General features: G+C 41.7%; 1 protein-coding gene across 5 annotated transcripts in view; it reads right to left on the reverse strand.

Annotated features, from left to right (window-relative positions):
* The window catches only part of LOC144680554 (kinase D-interacting substrate of 220 kDa-like), a 184,260-nt gene that overhangs the window by 136,912 nt on the left and 30,651 nt on the right, over positions 1–16,697 (reverse strand). The gene's annotated exons all lie outside the window — the stretch shown is intronic.

Here is a 16,697-nt window from a genome sequence, read left to right on the forward strand (position 1 = left end):
ATTAGAGATCTTCAAAAGACCAGAATTAGATGAAAATTGGAGCAGGAGCACAGATATCTAGTGGTTGTGGAGTTACTATATGTAAGAAATAGGAACAGACCACCATACAGCCTGCCGAGCCTACTCTGCCATTCAATGCGATTATGGATGACCTTGAGCTTCAACTCCATGTTTCTGCCCACTCCCCATATCCTTTGATTCCCCAAGAAACCAAACAATGTCTATCTCAGCCTTCAGCATATTCAACGAAGACACATCCACAACCTTCGAGTAGAGAATTCCAATGTTTCACGAAGTGCAGAAATTTCTCTTCATGCCAGTCCCAAATGATCATTCCTTTATACTGAGACTCTGTCCTCTTGTTCTAGATTCTCCAGCCAGGGGAAACAACTTCTCAGTATCTACCCTGTCAAGCCCCTTCATAAACATTGAATGTTTCAATGAGGTCACCTTTCATTCATCTAAATTCCATAGAATATAGACCCAATTTACTCAGCCTCGCATCATAGGACAACCCGATCATCCCAGGGATCAATCTAGTGAGCCTTCACTGTACTGCCTCCAATGCAAGTAAATATGGAAACCAAAATTGTGCAAAATATTACAGGTATGGTATCACCAAAACCCCAAATAATTGCAGCAAGTCTTCCGTATTCTTGTACTCCAATCCCCTTGCAATAAAGGTCAACATGTCATTTGCTTTTGGAGATCACAGAGTTAGGGGAGGGCAAGGCCATGAAAGCATTTGAAAACAAGCATGAGAATTTTAAAATTGAGACATTGCTTAACCGGGGCCATATTTCTGTCAGTTCAAGTCCGGGCTCATTCCACCACCTTCTGGTGACAAGGAGAACCACACAGAAGCATACAATAAAACCAGCTCCAGCAAGAATCTGAAGAGGGGTGTCTGCTTATTTCCTGGAAATGCTACAAATTCACCTCGACATCTAGACAAAGGAATAGAGAGGCACAAGGAGCAAGGGTTCACCTAAAAGCAAGAGAAACCAAGAAAGCCTTAGCAGGAAATGAGTGGGAAAAAACCCAGGATAGGCCAAATTCATGTACCTTGTGGCAATTTCAGTGTGTAAATAAATTATTTGCAAGCAGGCCAAATTATAAATAAAGTCTTCAAGCCCTGACACAGTAAAAGTTCAGAAGCCAATTTAGTACTTCTTTGAAGTTGGCTCAGGTCCAGTCACAGTGGGCAGTTTGGCAGCAATAAAAGAAGGGGACTTAGTTCAAATCTTGGCAATAGTGGGGAAAATTGTATTATTTAAAACCAGCAGAGACCAGCAAAATATTTGCAAATTAGTATCTTTACTGCAACAGTACTTCTTTTGAATACAGGCTTCTGAGTTTGTCTTTCATCACAGACTTCAAGGAGAATCAAAATTTATCACTTGGGAAAAAGCTACATTAAGCTGTCCATGTTAAAAACAGGCCCAGGAATATAAACATAAATTGTCAAAACTGACTTGTTTATAATCCTTGAATATTAAAGTCTAACTGAGAACTGTTTTCTCCTGAGTTGAAAAGGCAGGTTTACATATGATGGGCTCGTCTGATTCTAGAAAATGTCACAAGTTATGCATGCATTTAAACATTAGGTCTAACATAAATTGCAGTCAGCAACCACCTCCTTGAAACACTCATATTTCTCAAAAGTTTAAAAGGATGCAGTAAACAGAATTGGGTTTAAAAACGTGCTCCAGTATTCTGCACAGCACAAAACATTTACAACCAAAGCAGCATCTGTATTGAAATAGTATTTCTTTAAATACAGGGCTTGTAGTTCTTTCAAAGACTTTATAAAATAAAAACTTGTGACTGGAAAATAAAAACTGCATAAACCCAATGTTTTTACACATGCAGTGTCAAAACGGGGCTAAAAAGTAAACTCGCCCCATACTCTCAAGTTTAGTGGAATGCAATAAACAGAACTGGGTTCTTAAAAAATTGATAGGTTTCAGATTGTAGTTAGCAACCACTTCACTGAAACAATATTTTTCACCATCAGTTTAACTCATTAATCTGAGTAAGTCAGTGCCTTCTTTATCAGATTCTTAGCTCCTTGAAAGAACATGGAATAAGAAAAGGTTACTAATCCTCTGTAGTTTGTTGATGACTCTCCCGAAAGACAAAAAAGATGTGCAGCTATTCAGCACTCCTTGTGCCAGGCACTGTCAACTAAATAAACCAGAAGCACCCCTTAAACTGACCAATCAAAACACTCCAGACAGAACAAAACTGTTTATTATTACTCAGTTATGATTTAAATGAAACTTTTTCCACATCATTGCACCTTCCCTAAGCTCCCTCTGCCACCCATCATTACTAATCACTTTACATTGAGGACTTGTACTTTCCTCACCCACTATTGGCTTGTCACAAAAGAAGTCACAGCAGTATTGTCTCCAAGTACTGTCACACACAGACAGTCACCTTCCCAATGTTTCCAGAACCTTCCACTGCCACCCAAAATGCCATCACATATGAAGTTGCACCCTCTCAAATACAGGACCTCCAGCAGTGCTATTTTACCCCAACAACACTCTCTCAGTTCCTGCTAGCCCCTTCCCAGTGCTCCCAAAGTCATGTCTCAAAGTCATGTCTGTCCCTCCCACTGATTCCATATCCCACAATCTCTCTTCCAGATTCCTACATCCACCAGCATTTACAAATCCCTAACGTTTCCTAAACCTACCAACCCACATACACCAAACTGCTCTCTAGAGCTCCATGTAGTTCCTATAATGGAATCCCTCTCTGTAACCTGGAACATTCTGTTCACATCTACCTCGCTATTCTACATCTTAAAAAGAAAATGAACTATATGAATAAGCAAATGTTACTCGTAATAAAGTCTTCTGATTTAATTTCCATACAAACATGTATATAGAATTCAAGCACAAAGAAATATGAATACCAATAAAAATTCAATTGGATATTCACTAAAAATCAGCAATCCTGTTAATACATGTAACTTAGCACAAAACATATCCTAAAACTCAGGAGCAATGCCATGGGAGACCCATTAGATAGATGGTCTTGTCTCAATTTTCATGCTCTATGATTCACAATAGGTACAAATAGATTTGCCACGAGCGTTCAATCGATAGGGGGAGCAATTTAAAAATGCTTTGATTGTAACTACTTTTAAACTGGTGAGATCATGAGTTGGGATTTGCCTATTGAGAGCAGCAAATCATTACAATCCTCCACACTTGACACCAACCATAAGCAATGCTACAGTAGATTTTTAGTACTGCCAGTTTACTTGATCACTTTTCCCAAGCACCTTTGAACTATTCACCTGAACAACTCCAAAAAAATGTTTTAAATACCATCTGATTTGCAAGTATTAAATTCAAATGTTGGAACATACTGAAAATTTCAAAAAGCATTGCAATATTATTTGCATTACTACATAAAATTTTGAGTATATAAACACTCCAGAGATAAGTATTTTTAGTTTAAATAGAAGTATGGTAGAGAAAGGATTCTCAATGAAATCTGGCCAGGTGAACAGTCTACTCTCAATCATCAGCAAAGTGACAGAAGGGGTGGTCAACAGTGCTATCAAGCGGCACTTACTTGACAATAACCTGCTCACAGATGCCCAGTTTGGGTCCAGCCAGGACCACTCAGCTCCTGACCTCAGTACAGCCTTGGTCCAAACATGGACAAAAGAGCCGAAACTAGAGAGGTGAGGTGAAGGTGACTGCTCTAGACAGCCAGGCCACACTTGAGCAAGTGTGACATCAAGGAGCCCTAGCAAAACTGAAGTCAGTGAGAATCAGGAAAACTCTCCACTGGTTGGAGTCATACCTAGCACAAAGGAAGTGTTTGTGGTTGTTGGAGGTCAATCATCTCAGTCCCAGGACATCACTGCAGGAGTTCCTCAAGCAAGTGTCCTACGCCCAATCATCTTCAGCTGTTTCATCAGTGACCTTCCCTCCATCATAAAGTCAGAAGTGGGGATGTTCGCTGATGATTGCACAATGTTCAGCATCACTCATGACTCCTCAGATACTGAAGCATTCCATGTCCAAATGCAACAAGACAATATCCAGGACGATATCCAGGCTTGGGCTGATAAGTGGCAAATAACACTTGCGCCACACAAGTGCCAGGCAATGACCATCTCCAACAAGAGAGAATCCAGCCATCTCCCCTTGACAATCAATGGCATTACCATCGCTGAATCCCCCACTATCAACATCCTGGGGGTTACCATTGACCAGAAACTAAACTGGACGAGCCATATAAATACTGTGGCTGCAAGAGCCGGTCAAAGGCTGGGAATTCTGAGGTGAGCAACTAACCTCCTGACTCCCAAAGCCTATGGAATGCTCTCTACTTGCCTGGAAGGGTGCAGCTCCAACAACACAAGATGCTCAATACCATCCAGGATAAAAGGAGCCCGCTTGATAGGCACCCTGTCCACAGCCTTCAATATTCACTTCCTCCACCAGTGATGCAGTGGCAGCAGTGTGTACTATCTACAAGATGCATGAATGCAAGTCAACAAGGCTCCCTCAACAGCACCTTCCAAACCAATGACCTCTTCCACCTAGAAGGACAAGGGCAGCAGATACATGGGAACTTCCCCTCCAAGCTACATACTATCCTGACTAGGAACTATAAATCACCATTCCTTCTCTGTTGCGGGGTCAAAATCCTGGAACTCCCTCCCTAACAGCACAATGGGTGTACCCACGCCACATGGACTACAGTGGTTCAAGAAGGCAGCTCACCACCAGCTTCTCAAGGGCAATTAGGGATGGGCAATAAAAATGATGGCCTAGCCAGCGACATCCACATTCCATGAAATAACAAAAGTTACCAACTATTCACAAAAACAGGCCAATTCTCAATCACTCCTCGCATTTGAAATTTCTCCCAAATTAAATAACACTGATACTATATAGTTCCCTGGAGCAATATTCATTTAGAGCTTTCTTATCCAAACAGACCACTACCAGATAACGATTTTAAACAATTATCAGGTGCAATTAATTCTCACACTCAATTTTTGTACATAACCAAATAGGCTATTACTATGAAGGAAATGCATTTTGTCTTTCTCTCTTGCTTCCAGTGATTGCAATAGTAGCACATCTAACAGGTGGGCACAAGCTCAATAAAGGTTACATGACGAACAGATTAAAATCGTTCAAATGGTTAATCGAAAATGGAAAGCTTTCCACAAGTTAACAAGGCAAGGACTAGAATATAATTTTAAAAAGGGAACCGATCAAGTAACCTTTGAAAAAAATTAAAATAATAAGGGCAAAGTGTAAAGAAATAGGATTAGAGTAGCAAGCTCCAGGTGAACAGCTAGCAAGGCTTCCTTATATGAACAGTATCACCACCTGCACGTCTATTCAACTCCACAAATGCCTATTCTAAGCAAAACCATTACCATTCCAGCGATTAAGGCTACAACCCTATTTATTGACAGAATATGGTAAACATGCAGATACATTTGGAAAGGAAGAGAAACAGAACCACTGGTTAAAACCCAAAATTCAATTAGTATGTTCAGTTAAAAAATTACAATGAAGAGGGCACAAAAATTGATGGTTACAAAGTGAACAGCACAACTTCACCTTATCCGAAGTTGATAGCTATTGCAGCAATAGGCCACTTAGAAAAAAAAGTTGTTACACTACATGAAATAACTTGTTCAAAAAGAAAACCGTTAGATTTCTTTTCAAAACGAGCTTCTTCATCCTGAAGGACTCAGTACTATACCACATGGCACATTTATTCACCAAACAAGTTAAAACAAAAAGGCGTCCATGGTTTCAAAGGTTCACAAATTACAAGCATTGTCTCTGCAATTTGGAATAGCAACCTGCAATTTCACGAACACATAGCTGTGATATCATAGTTACTGTTAAAAAAAACTCTTTTAAATAGACACAAGGAGTCTTAAAGATGAGTACCAAAAGTCACCTGACCTTTTACACCTGCAATGCTGTCAAGCTCCTAGAAGGCTCCAAGTGGATTGCGAGTAGGCATATCCAGACATGTGAAGATATATTAAATTCAATGCGAATTTACAAAAGGGTAAACAGAAACTCATTGACAATGGTTTTCCGGGAGATGTGACTAGCTCTTTCCTATTTCACCAAACTTGCTAGAATGGGAGTCATTTAAAAGGCTAATTACCCCAGCTAAAAGACAGTGGGCTACACCCCTAGACCTGGGCTAATCCATACCTAATGTGGACAGAGGCCATTTTGAGTTTTGAACTGTATGAAATCTGGTTGGAAACAGCCAATTTGTGCAGAAAACCAATACCACCTCAGGAAGTCCGCTCCAGCCCATTGCTCTCAGCTGAACTAACTGTGGAAAGCATGTGGGAACTGGGTTTCTCTCTGTCACTGGAAGTCACAGAGGAAGTTGTCCATCATTGTTCTGCTGAAAAAGGAATCCAGGCTGATCACAACCCTTCACTCCAACAACCAGCAATTCAACTGCAAGCTATGGGCCTGCAACCAAAGGACTGGACTGAGTTTCATCCTGAGAAGCATTCTATTATCTTTATCTGCTTTTAATCTTCGTATCTATATTTTACAATAACTTTATCACTTTTACTTAAGTAACTTTCAGCAGTAGTTTTATAATAAACTAACCTTTATCCTGTTTAAGAATAAAGGTCAACTACTGGGTTATTTTCAAATTGAACCACTCAAATTAAAAGGGAGCTTTATTTATTATTATTGGCTATCCCTCGCCAGCGAGCATGATTGACTTCCATGAATCCAAAGATGACTGAAGAGGCCGATTCAGGATCTGCAGACTATGGAACACAGGGCATTTGTTGTCATGTGGGACATGTGGTGGTGTAATTTCAGTTCAAGTCATGATGTGTTCTTTTCGCCACTCTCGCTTTTCTTCTTCATTTTGTTGTTGTTGAGTCTCAAAATGCTGCAATCCTGTCTACAGGCTCTGCTGCCATCTGGTTCGCTCCAAGGCGACGATGCCCCACGAGTTGATGCCAATGTTGCATTTCTTCATGTTGGATTTCAGCACATTCTTGAAGTGCTTCTTCTGCCCTCCTCTGGTGCATCTGTCCTGACTGAGCTGGGTGATGACAACCTACTTTGGAAGCCTAGTATCTGACATCCGAACTATATGACCAACCCAATAAAGCTGATGGCAGATGATCGATCATAGCCTTGATGCTTATGATGCCTTCTTGTAAGAGGACACTGATGTTGGTGCGTCTAGCAAGAAAAGTTAAAGATTCTATTAGATCAAAGGGAGAAGCATGTAAAGTTGTCAAAAACAGTAGTAAGCCTGAGAATTGGGAGCATTTTAAAATTCAGCAAAGGAGAACCAAGAAATTGATGAAGAAAGAAAGAGAAAATAGAATATGAAAGTAAACTAGCGAGGAACAGAAAATGGACTGTAAAAGCTTCTATAGGTATGTAAAAAAGAAAAAGGTTAGTTAAGACAAACTTGGGCCCATTACAGGCAGAGAATGGAGAATTTATAATGGTTAATAAGGAAATGGCAGAGAAACTAAACAAATACTTTGTGTCTGCCTTCCCGGAGGAAGATACAAACTAACTCCCCACAATACTGCAAAGACAAGGGACTAATGAGATTGAGGACCTGAAGGAAATTCATGGGGCTGAAAGTATATAAATCCCTGGACCTGATAATCTACATCCCAGAGTGTTGAAATAGGTGCCTGTAGAGATAATGGGTGCACCGGTGATCATCTTTCAAAATTCCACAGATTCTGGAAAAGTGCCTGCAGATTACAAGGTAGCAAATTTTAGGGAGAGCGAAAACAGGGAACAACAGACCTGTTAGCCTGGCATCAGAAGTAGGGAAATTGCTAGAATCTATTATAAAGGAAGTGATAATTGGGCACTTAGAAAATAATGGTAGGATTGGGCAGAGTCAACATGGATTTATGAAAGGGAAAGGGAAATCATGTGTGACAAATCTGTTGGGGTTTTTCTGAGGATATTACTGGCATGATAGATAAGGGAGAACCAAAGGATGTAGTGTATTTGGATCTTCAGGAGGCTTTCGATAATGTCCCACACAAGAGGTTAGTAAGCAAAATTACAGCACACGGGATTGGTGGTAATATAATGGCATGGATTGAGGATTGGTTAATGGACAGAAAACAGAGAGGTAGGGATAAATGAATAATTCTCAGGTTGACAGGCTGTGACTAGTGGGGTACCGCAAGGATCAGTGCTTGGGCCCCAGCTATTCACAATCTATATCAATGGTTTGGATGTGGGGACCAATTGTAATATTTCCAAATTTTCTGGTGATAAAACGTGGTGGGAACATGAGTTGTGAGGAGAATGCAAAGAGACTTCAAGGGGATTTAGGCAGGTTAAGAGTGTGAGCAAGAATATGGCAGATGAAATATAGTGTGGAAAAATGTGAAGTTATCCACTTTGGTAGGAAAAACAGACATGCTGAGTATTTCTTAAATGGGGAGAAATTAAGAAGTGTTGATGTCCCAAGGGTTTGGGTGTTCCTGCTCATAAGTTACTGAAAGCTAACATGCAGGTGTTACATGCAATTAGGAAAGCAAATGGTATGTTAGTAGCCTTTATTGCAAGGGGATTCCTGTACACTACACAGGAGTGAAGAAGTCTTGCCGCAGCTGTATAGTGCCTTGGTGAGACTACACCTAGAGTAGAGTAGTGTGTGCAGTTTTGGTCTCCTCACCCAAGGAAGGGTGGCCATGGAGACCCAAGACACACCAAAGTGATGTCCCTTTATGCCCCATCTTACCTAGGACTTGTTCTGCACAAAATAAATTGGCCAAATGATTGGGCGAGTTGCTACAATCAGTTCTGGGCAAGTTTTGGACAGCACTTGGTAAACAATCCTGACTGTGCTAAGAATTACATTGACACAATTGATCAGTTGGGCTTGCAGTCTGGCCCACTTATTCATGTTAGATGATACGTATATTCACACACAGAGCCCTGTCCTTTGTAGAAAGAAGAAGCATGTTTACATGTTGTGTCTTTTTCAGCTAACAGAAGTTTGGGGGACAGCCATTCCCCGTGACAATGCCTTGACCAGAGTTGACCTGCCTAGTTTGAATTTAAACAAAAGCTTGGCAGTTAACTGTTCCATGGTGCATTCCTCTTGGAAACACCTCTACCAGAGTCCACTTGCCAACCAAGCAGTATTCTCTTCTCATGCAGTATAAATTGTTGTTCCCTTTACAATTGTATTCTTGTGAACCTGTCCTGATGAGTGCAAGACGAAAAGCTTCAACAGCATGCCTCTTTTTTTTCAGCAATACTCAAGTTGGGGGCTACCAAACAACTAGCCTTTTAAATCTTCAAACTAACTCATTATTTTATGTGTCCAATGCCTGGTAAAGTGTGTTGGGGGGATTTCCCCACACTTCAACTTGTGTAATGGCAGAACTATTTTCAGGTGTATTCACAAGGATAAATCTAGTTTGCTATCCAATTTCTGTAAACCACCCATTATCTTAGAGGTGTTTAAAGTCATCATGTCAAAGGTTCTTGATAGGTTGGAGGAATATTGAATAATAAATCACTGAGTCATATGGTATAAATTCCAGGATGCTGAAGATGACAAGGAAATGATTTGTGGATCATCACTATAGTTATAGAAAAGTCGCTAAGCACTGGTAAGGGAGCTGGCCAGGGCAGCCGATATTCTAGAAGGCTCCCATGTCTTCGAATTTAATCAAATGGTATCAATACGCAGGAACGGAATAGCGCTATATTCAGCAGTATTTGATAGCCAGCACTGGAAATCATAGACATCAGCAAGAAATTTAAGCAGGATTACCTCAAACTGCACTTCATTCCATAAAGCTTCAGAGATGGGCATGGATACAGGACTCAGCTAAACAAAGAAAGTCAATTTTTTTTAAAAAAGGTAGCACAGCCAGTACTAATTCTTGGAAAAGCAATGGAAAATAACTCAATGTTAATAGGCTAATCATCAAGAGGCCAGCCATATGTAACAGCTAATAAAGGATTCCACTGAAGCAAAATTAAAAAGGGTATCTAAGGCAGCAGGAATCAAAAGGGAATACTATGCAATAAAAATCAAAAAAGGAACATCAGGGATGAAGTAAAACATGAAAGAAAAGGGCAGCATCTGAAATCAGTAAAATTGAAGTGGAGGTTATGAAGTGTCCTTGTCATGCAATGTCCACAAATGAGAAAGCAGGGTACATTAAAAGAATGACGTGATAACCGTATTTTGACCAGAAACGTTGAAGTATTATGATCTTAAGAAACAGGTACAGGTGCTTACAAAAAATGTTTTAGGGCAAGTAGAATCCAAAAAGGCAGGTCAGAACTTTTTTTTTTAAACTCATGGGATGTGAGCATCGCTGGCAAGGTCAGCAGATGTTGTCCACTCTTAATTGGTCTTGAATTGCTGCAGTCCATGCGGTGTAGGTACACCCACAGTCCTGTTAGGGAGTTCCGGGGTTTTGACCTAGCAACAGTGAAGGGACAGTGATGCAGTTCCAAGTCAGGATGGTGCGTGGCTTGGAGGGGAATTTGCAGGTGGTGGTGTTCCCATACATTTGCTGCCCTTGCCCTTCAAGATAGCAGAGGTGACAGGTTAAGAAAGTGCTGTCCAAGGAGCCTTGGTGAGTTGTTGCAGTGCATCTTGTAGATGGTACACACTGCTGCCATACAGTGGCAACAGTGGAGGGAGTAAGTGCGTGAGGTGGTGTATGGGGTGCCGATCAAGTGGGCTGCTTTGTTCTGGATGGTGTCGAGCTTCTTCAGTGAAGTTGGAACTGCAATCATCCAGGCAAGTGGAGAGTATTCCATCACACTCCTGACTTGTGCATTGTAGACTATGGACAGGCTTTGGGGAGTCAAGCAGCAAGATACTTGCCACAGAATTCCCAGCCTCTGACCTGTTCTTTTGGCCGCAGTGTTTATATAACCTGGTCCAGTTCAGTTTCTGGTCAATGCTAACGCTCAGGATATTGATGGCGGGGAATTCAGCGATAGTAATGCCATTGAATGTTGAGGGAAGATAGTTAGATTCTCTATTTGGAGATGGCCATTGCCCGGCACTTGCTTCTTGCCATTTATCAGCACAAGCTTGAATATTATCCAGGTCTTGCTACTTATGAAAATGAACTACTTTGGTATCCAAGGAGTCATGAATGGTACTGGGCATTGTCAGAAACAAACATCTCCATTTCTGACCTTATGATAGAGGGCGTTCCTGCAGATGAGATGCTTGGCCTCCAGTACCACAGCCATCCTCCTTTGTGCTAGGTAGGACTCCAACCAGTTTTTCCCTGATTCCCTTTCAGCCGAGCAGCCCTGGCAGCATCAATGAACAGATTACTGCTGTGCAAGTGCTACTTGATAGCACTGGTGCTGACATCTTCCATCACTTTGCTGATGGTCGAGAGTTGACCAAAGGGGTGGTAATTGGCCAAATGGGATTTGTCCTGATTTTTGTGGACAGGACATTCCTGGGCAATTATCCACATTGTCGGGTGGATGCCAGTTTTTTTTAGATGTACTTGAACAACTTGGCTAGTGGCGCGGCTAGATCCGGAGCACAAGTCTTCAGTGCTATTGCCGGGATGTTTTCAGGCCCTCATTGCCTTTGCTGTAGCCGGTGTCTTCACCCATTTCTTATCACAGAATTAGTTAAACAAAATGTGGGTGAACTGAAAAAATGGAAGACGAAATTTAATACAGATATTTGTAAAGTACTGCACGAAAGTGAAGGAAAAATGGGCAACTTAAATGAATATTCAAGTAGTTACTAATAAAAGTTAAGAGAGAGCTAGGAATGCTAGAAAACTCATCAACATGTTCTAGTCAATGCAAAATAGCATTCAACAAAGCCAAGTGAATGATTGATGATCTAATGCGGTATCATTCAATGTTGAACTACATTATCAAATCATAAGATAAGTTCGAATGTGATCAAACTGCTCAGCATTCTGCTAAGAAAGCACCTCGAATAATGCTACCAGTTCTGATGGCCAAGGGAGATATTTAAGTACTTTGGGCAGTATTGGGAAGAGAGTATCCCTAAGTTTCAGTTATTAAAAAAAAAATGGGCTTTTCAGCCTAAAAAATAGGCAGTTGCGGTGCAGTTGATCTTGCACAGAGGTATAAAAAAATGGTAAATGGTATGGAGAAGATCAATCCAGAATATTGCTTACTATAAGCTACTCGGCAGAAGCGAGGCAAAAGCACACATTCAAAATAGTAAGCAGTAACTTTATGCCTGATAAAAATAGGTTCATAGAAACACAGAAAATAGGAGAAGGACATTCAGCCCTTCAAGCCTGCTCCGCCAGTTATTATGATCATGGCTGATCATCCAACTCAATAGCCTGCTCCCACTATCTCCCCATATCCTTTGATCCCTTTTGCCCCAAGAGATTTCCACCCCAAGAGCTATATCTAACTCCTTCTTGAAAACATACAATGTTTTGGCCTCAACTACTTTCTGTGGTAGCGAATTTCACAGGCTCACCACTCTCTGGGTGAAGAAATTTCTCCTCATCTCAGTCCTAAATGGTCTACCCAGTATCCTCAGACTGTGACCCCTGGTTCTGGAATCCCCCACCATCGGGAACATCCTTCCGACATCCACTCTATCTAGTCCTGTTAGAATTTTATAGGTTTCTATGAGATCCCCCCTCATTATTCTGAATTCCAGCGAATATAATCCTAATCGACTCAATCTCTCCTCATATGTCAGTCCCGCCATCCCAGGAATCAGTCGGGTAAATCTTCACTGCACTCCCTCTATAGCAAGAACATCCTTCCTCAGATAAGGAGACCAAAACTGCACACAATATTCCAGGTGTGGTCTAACCAAGGCCCTGTTTAATTGCAGCAAGACATCCCTGCTCCTGGACTCTAATCCTCTCGCTTTGAAGGCCAACATACCATTTGTCTTCTTTACCGCCTGCTGCACCTGCATGCTTACCTTCAGTGACTGGTGTACAAGGACACCCAGGTCTCGTTGCATTCCCCTCTCTCAATTTATAGCCATTCAGATAATAATCTGACTTCCTGTTTTTGCTACCAAAGTGGATAACCTCACATTTATCCACATTATACTGCATCTGCCATGCATTTGCCCACTCACTCAGCTTGTCCAAATCACACTGAAGCATCTCTGCATCCTCCTCACAGCTCACCCTCCCACCCAGCTTTGTGTCATCTGCAAATTTGGAGATATTACATTTAGTTCCCTCATCTGAATCATTAATATATTGTGAATAGCTGGGGTCCCAGCACCGATCCCTGCACTACTCGTTTATTCCTACTCTTTGTTTCCTGTCTGCCAACCAGTTTTCTACCCATCTCAATACACTACCCCCAATCCCATGTGCTTTAATTTTACACGCCAATCTCTTCTGTGGGACTTTGTCAAAAGCCTTCTGCAGTCCAAATAAACCACATCCACTGGCTCCCTCTCATCAACTCTGCTAGTTACATCCTCAAAAAATTCCAGTACGTATGTCAAGCATGATTTCCCTTTCATAAATCCATGCTGACTCTGTCCGATTCTGTCACTGTTTTCCACGTGCTCAGCTATTAAATCTTTTATAATGGACTCTAGAATTTTCCCCACTACCGACGTCAGGCTGACTGTTCTATAATTCCCTGTTTTCTCTCTACCTCCCTTTTTAAATAGTAGGGTTACATTAGCCACTCTCCAATCTGTAGGAACTGTTCCAGAGTCTATAGAATATCAGAAGATGACCACCAATACATCCACTATTTCTAGGGCCACTTCCTTAAGTATTCTGGGATGTAGATTATCAGGTCCTGGGGATTTATCAGCATTCAATCCCATCAATTTCCCCATCATTTCCCTACTAATACTGATTTCTCTCAGTTCCTCCCTCTCACTAAACCCTGTATTCCCCAACAATTCTGGTATGTTATTTGTGTCCTCCTTTGTGAAGACAGAACCAAAGTATGTATTTAGTTGGTCAGCCATTTTTGTTCCCCATTACAAATGCCCTTGTTTCTGACTGTAAGGGACCTACATTTGTCTTCACCAACCTATAGAAACTTTTACAGTCAGTTTTTATGTTCCTCGCAAGCTTGCTCTCGTACTCTATTTTCCCCTTCTTAATAAATCCCTTGGTCCTCCTTTGCTGAATTATAAAGTGCTCCCAATCTTCAGGTCTGTTGTTTCTCCTGGTCAATTTGTATGCCTCTTCCTTGGATCTAATACTATCTCTAATTTCCCTTGTAAGACATGGTTTGGCCACCTTTCCTATTTTACTTTTGCACCAGACAGGAATAAACAATTGTTGCAGCTCATCCATGCGCTCTTTGAACGTTTACCATTGCCTATCCACCGTTATCCCTTTAAGTAACGTTTCCCAATCCATCATAGCCAACTCGCGCCTCATACCATCATATTTCCTTTATTAATATTCAGGACCCTAGTCTCAGAATGAACTACATCTTTCGCCATCTTGATGAAGATTTCTATTATATTATGGTCGTTCATCCTCAAGGGGTCTCGCACAACTAAATTGTCAATTATTCCTTTCTCATTACACAACACCCAGTCTAGGATGGCCTGTTCTCTAGTTGGTTCCTCAACGTATTAGTCCAGAAAACCATCCCGTATACAATCCAGAAATTCCTCCTCTATGGTATTGTTACTAATTTGATTTGCCCAATCTATATGCAGATTAGTCACCCATAATTACAGATGTTCCTTTATTGCATGCATCTCTAATTTCCCGTTTAATGCCATTCCCAACATCACGACTACAATTTGGGGGTCTATATACAACCCCCACTAACATTTTCTGCCCCTTAGTGTTTCTCAGCTCTACCCATACAGGTTCCACATCGTCGGAGCTGATATCTTTCCTCACTATTGCGTTAATTTCCTCTTTAACCAGCAATGCAATTCCACCGCCTTTTCCTTTTTGTCGGTCCTTCCTAAATACTGAATACCCCTGGATGTTCAGTTCCCATCCCTGGTCACTCTGCAGCCATGTCTCTGTAATCCTGATCGTATCATAGCCTGTTTACATCTATTTGGACAGTTAATTCAACCAACTTTATTGCGAATGCTTCCCACGTTAAGGCACAAAGCCTTAAGGGCTTGTCTTTTTAACATTACTTGTCCCGTTCCCATTATTTTTTTACTGAGGCCCCGTTTGATTCTGGCCCTTGATTTCTCTGCCTATCACTTTTCTTATTCCACTTTCTGTCTTTTCTTGTCCTCGATTCCCCCTCCTCTGACTCCTTGCATAGGTTCCCATCCCCCTGCCATTTTAGTTTAAACCCTCTCCAACCACTCTAGCAAATGTTCTCCCTAGGACATCAGTCCCGGTCCTGCCCAGGTGCAACCTGTCCAGTTTGTACTGGTCCCATCTCCCCCAAAACCGGTCCCAATGTCCCAGGAATCTGAAACCCTCTCCCTCACACCATCTCTTCAGCCACGTATTCATCCGATGTATCCTGCTATTTCTAGTCTGACTAGCACATGGCATTGGTAGTAATCCTGAGATCACTACCTTTGAGGTCCTACTTTTCAACTTACTTCCTAACTCCCCATATTCTGCTTTTAAGACCTCATCCCTTTTTTTCCCCTATGCCATTTGTACCACTGTTCACCCTCCCCCTTCAGAATGTCCTGTAGCCGCTCTAAGACATCCTTGACCCTAGCACCAGGGAGGCAACATACCATCCTGGAGTCTCGCTTGCGGCCACAGAAACGCCTATCTATTTCCCTTACAACTGAATCCCCTATAACTGTTACATTCCTCCCCTGTGCAGCAGAGCCAACCGTGGTGCAACAAATTTGGCTGTTGCTGCTTCCCCCTGAGAGGCCATTCCCCTCAACAGTATCCAAAGCGGTTTATCTGTTTTGCAGAGGAATAGCCACAGGAGATTCCTGTGCTGCCTGCCTAGTCCTCTTGCTTTGCCTGGTGGTCACCCATTCCCTTCCTGCCTGTGGACTCTTAGCCTGCGATGTGATCACTTCTCCATACGTGCTATCCACTATACTCTCCGCCTCGCAGATGCTCCACAGTGTCCCCAGCCACCACTCCAGCACTGAAACCTGGGCTTCCAGGAGCTGCAGCTGGAGATACTTCCCACACACATGCTGGCCCCGGGCACTGGAAATGTTCCCGGCTTTCCACATAGAGCAGGAGGAGCACACCACAGCTTTGAGCTCTCCTGCCATGGCTTACCCCTTTAAATTAAATTAAACCTTTTGGAAGATGCTTAATATCAAATAATATCAATTACTCTAGGGCCCTTCTTCCCTGATCCTCGTTGTTTCAGAATATAGCCCTTACAAACAATGAACCACAAAATAAGACCTTAAAAACTATAAGCGATAAAAGTAGAAAATACTTACCCAACCGTACTCATGGTACTCAAAGGATCACTTTGTTCCCTCCTCACCGAACTCCCTCAGTCACCAAACTCCAACTTAAGCACTCTACTGCAGCCCAAAGTCAGCACTGTAAGATGGCCTGTTCTTATACTCTGAGTCTAGCCTCTGAAAACTTGTTTTAGCCAGTTAACTAATTAACTAGTTGTAGCTGCAAGCAGAGCCTGTATAAAACCTGTTTTAAAGCTGGCCTAAAACTCACCTTCTTCCAACCCAAACAGCAACTTTTAGTTAATTACTAAATTAAAAAAAGACTTGATTTTAGATAG

This window comes from Cetorhinus maximus, chromosome 5, assembly GCF_964194155.1.
Source record: "Cetorhinus maximus chromosome 5, sCetMax3.hap1.1, whole genome shotgun sequence".
In the NCBI taxonomy this organism is placed as follows: Eukaryota; Metazoa; Chordata; class Chondrichthyes; order Lamniformes; family Cetorhinidae; genus Cetorhinus; species Cetorhinus maximus.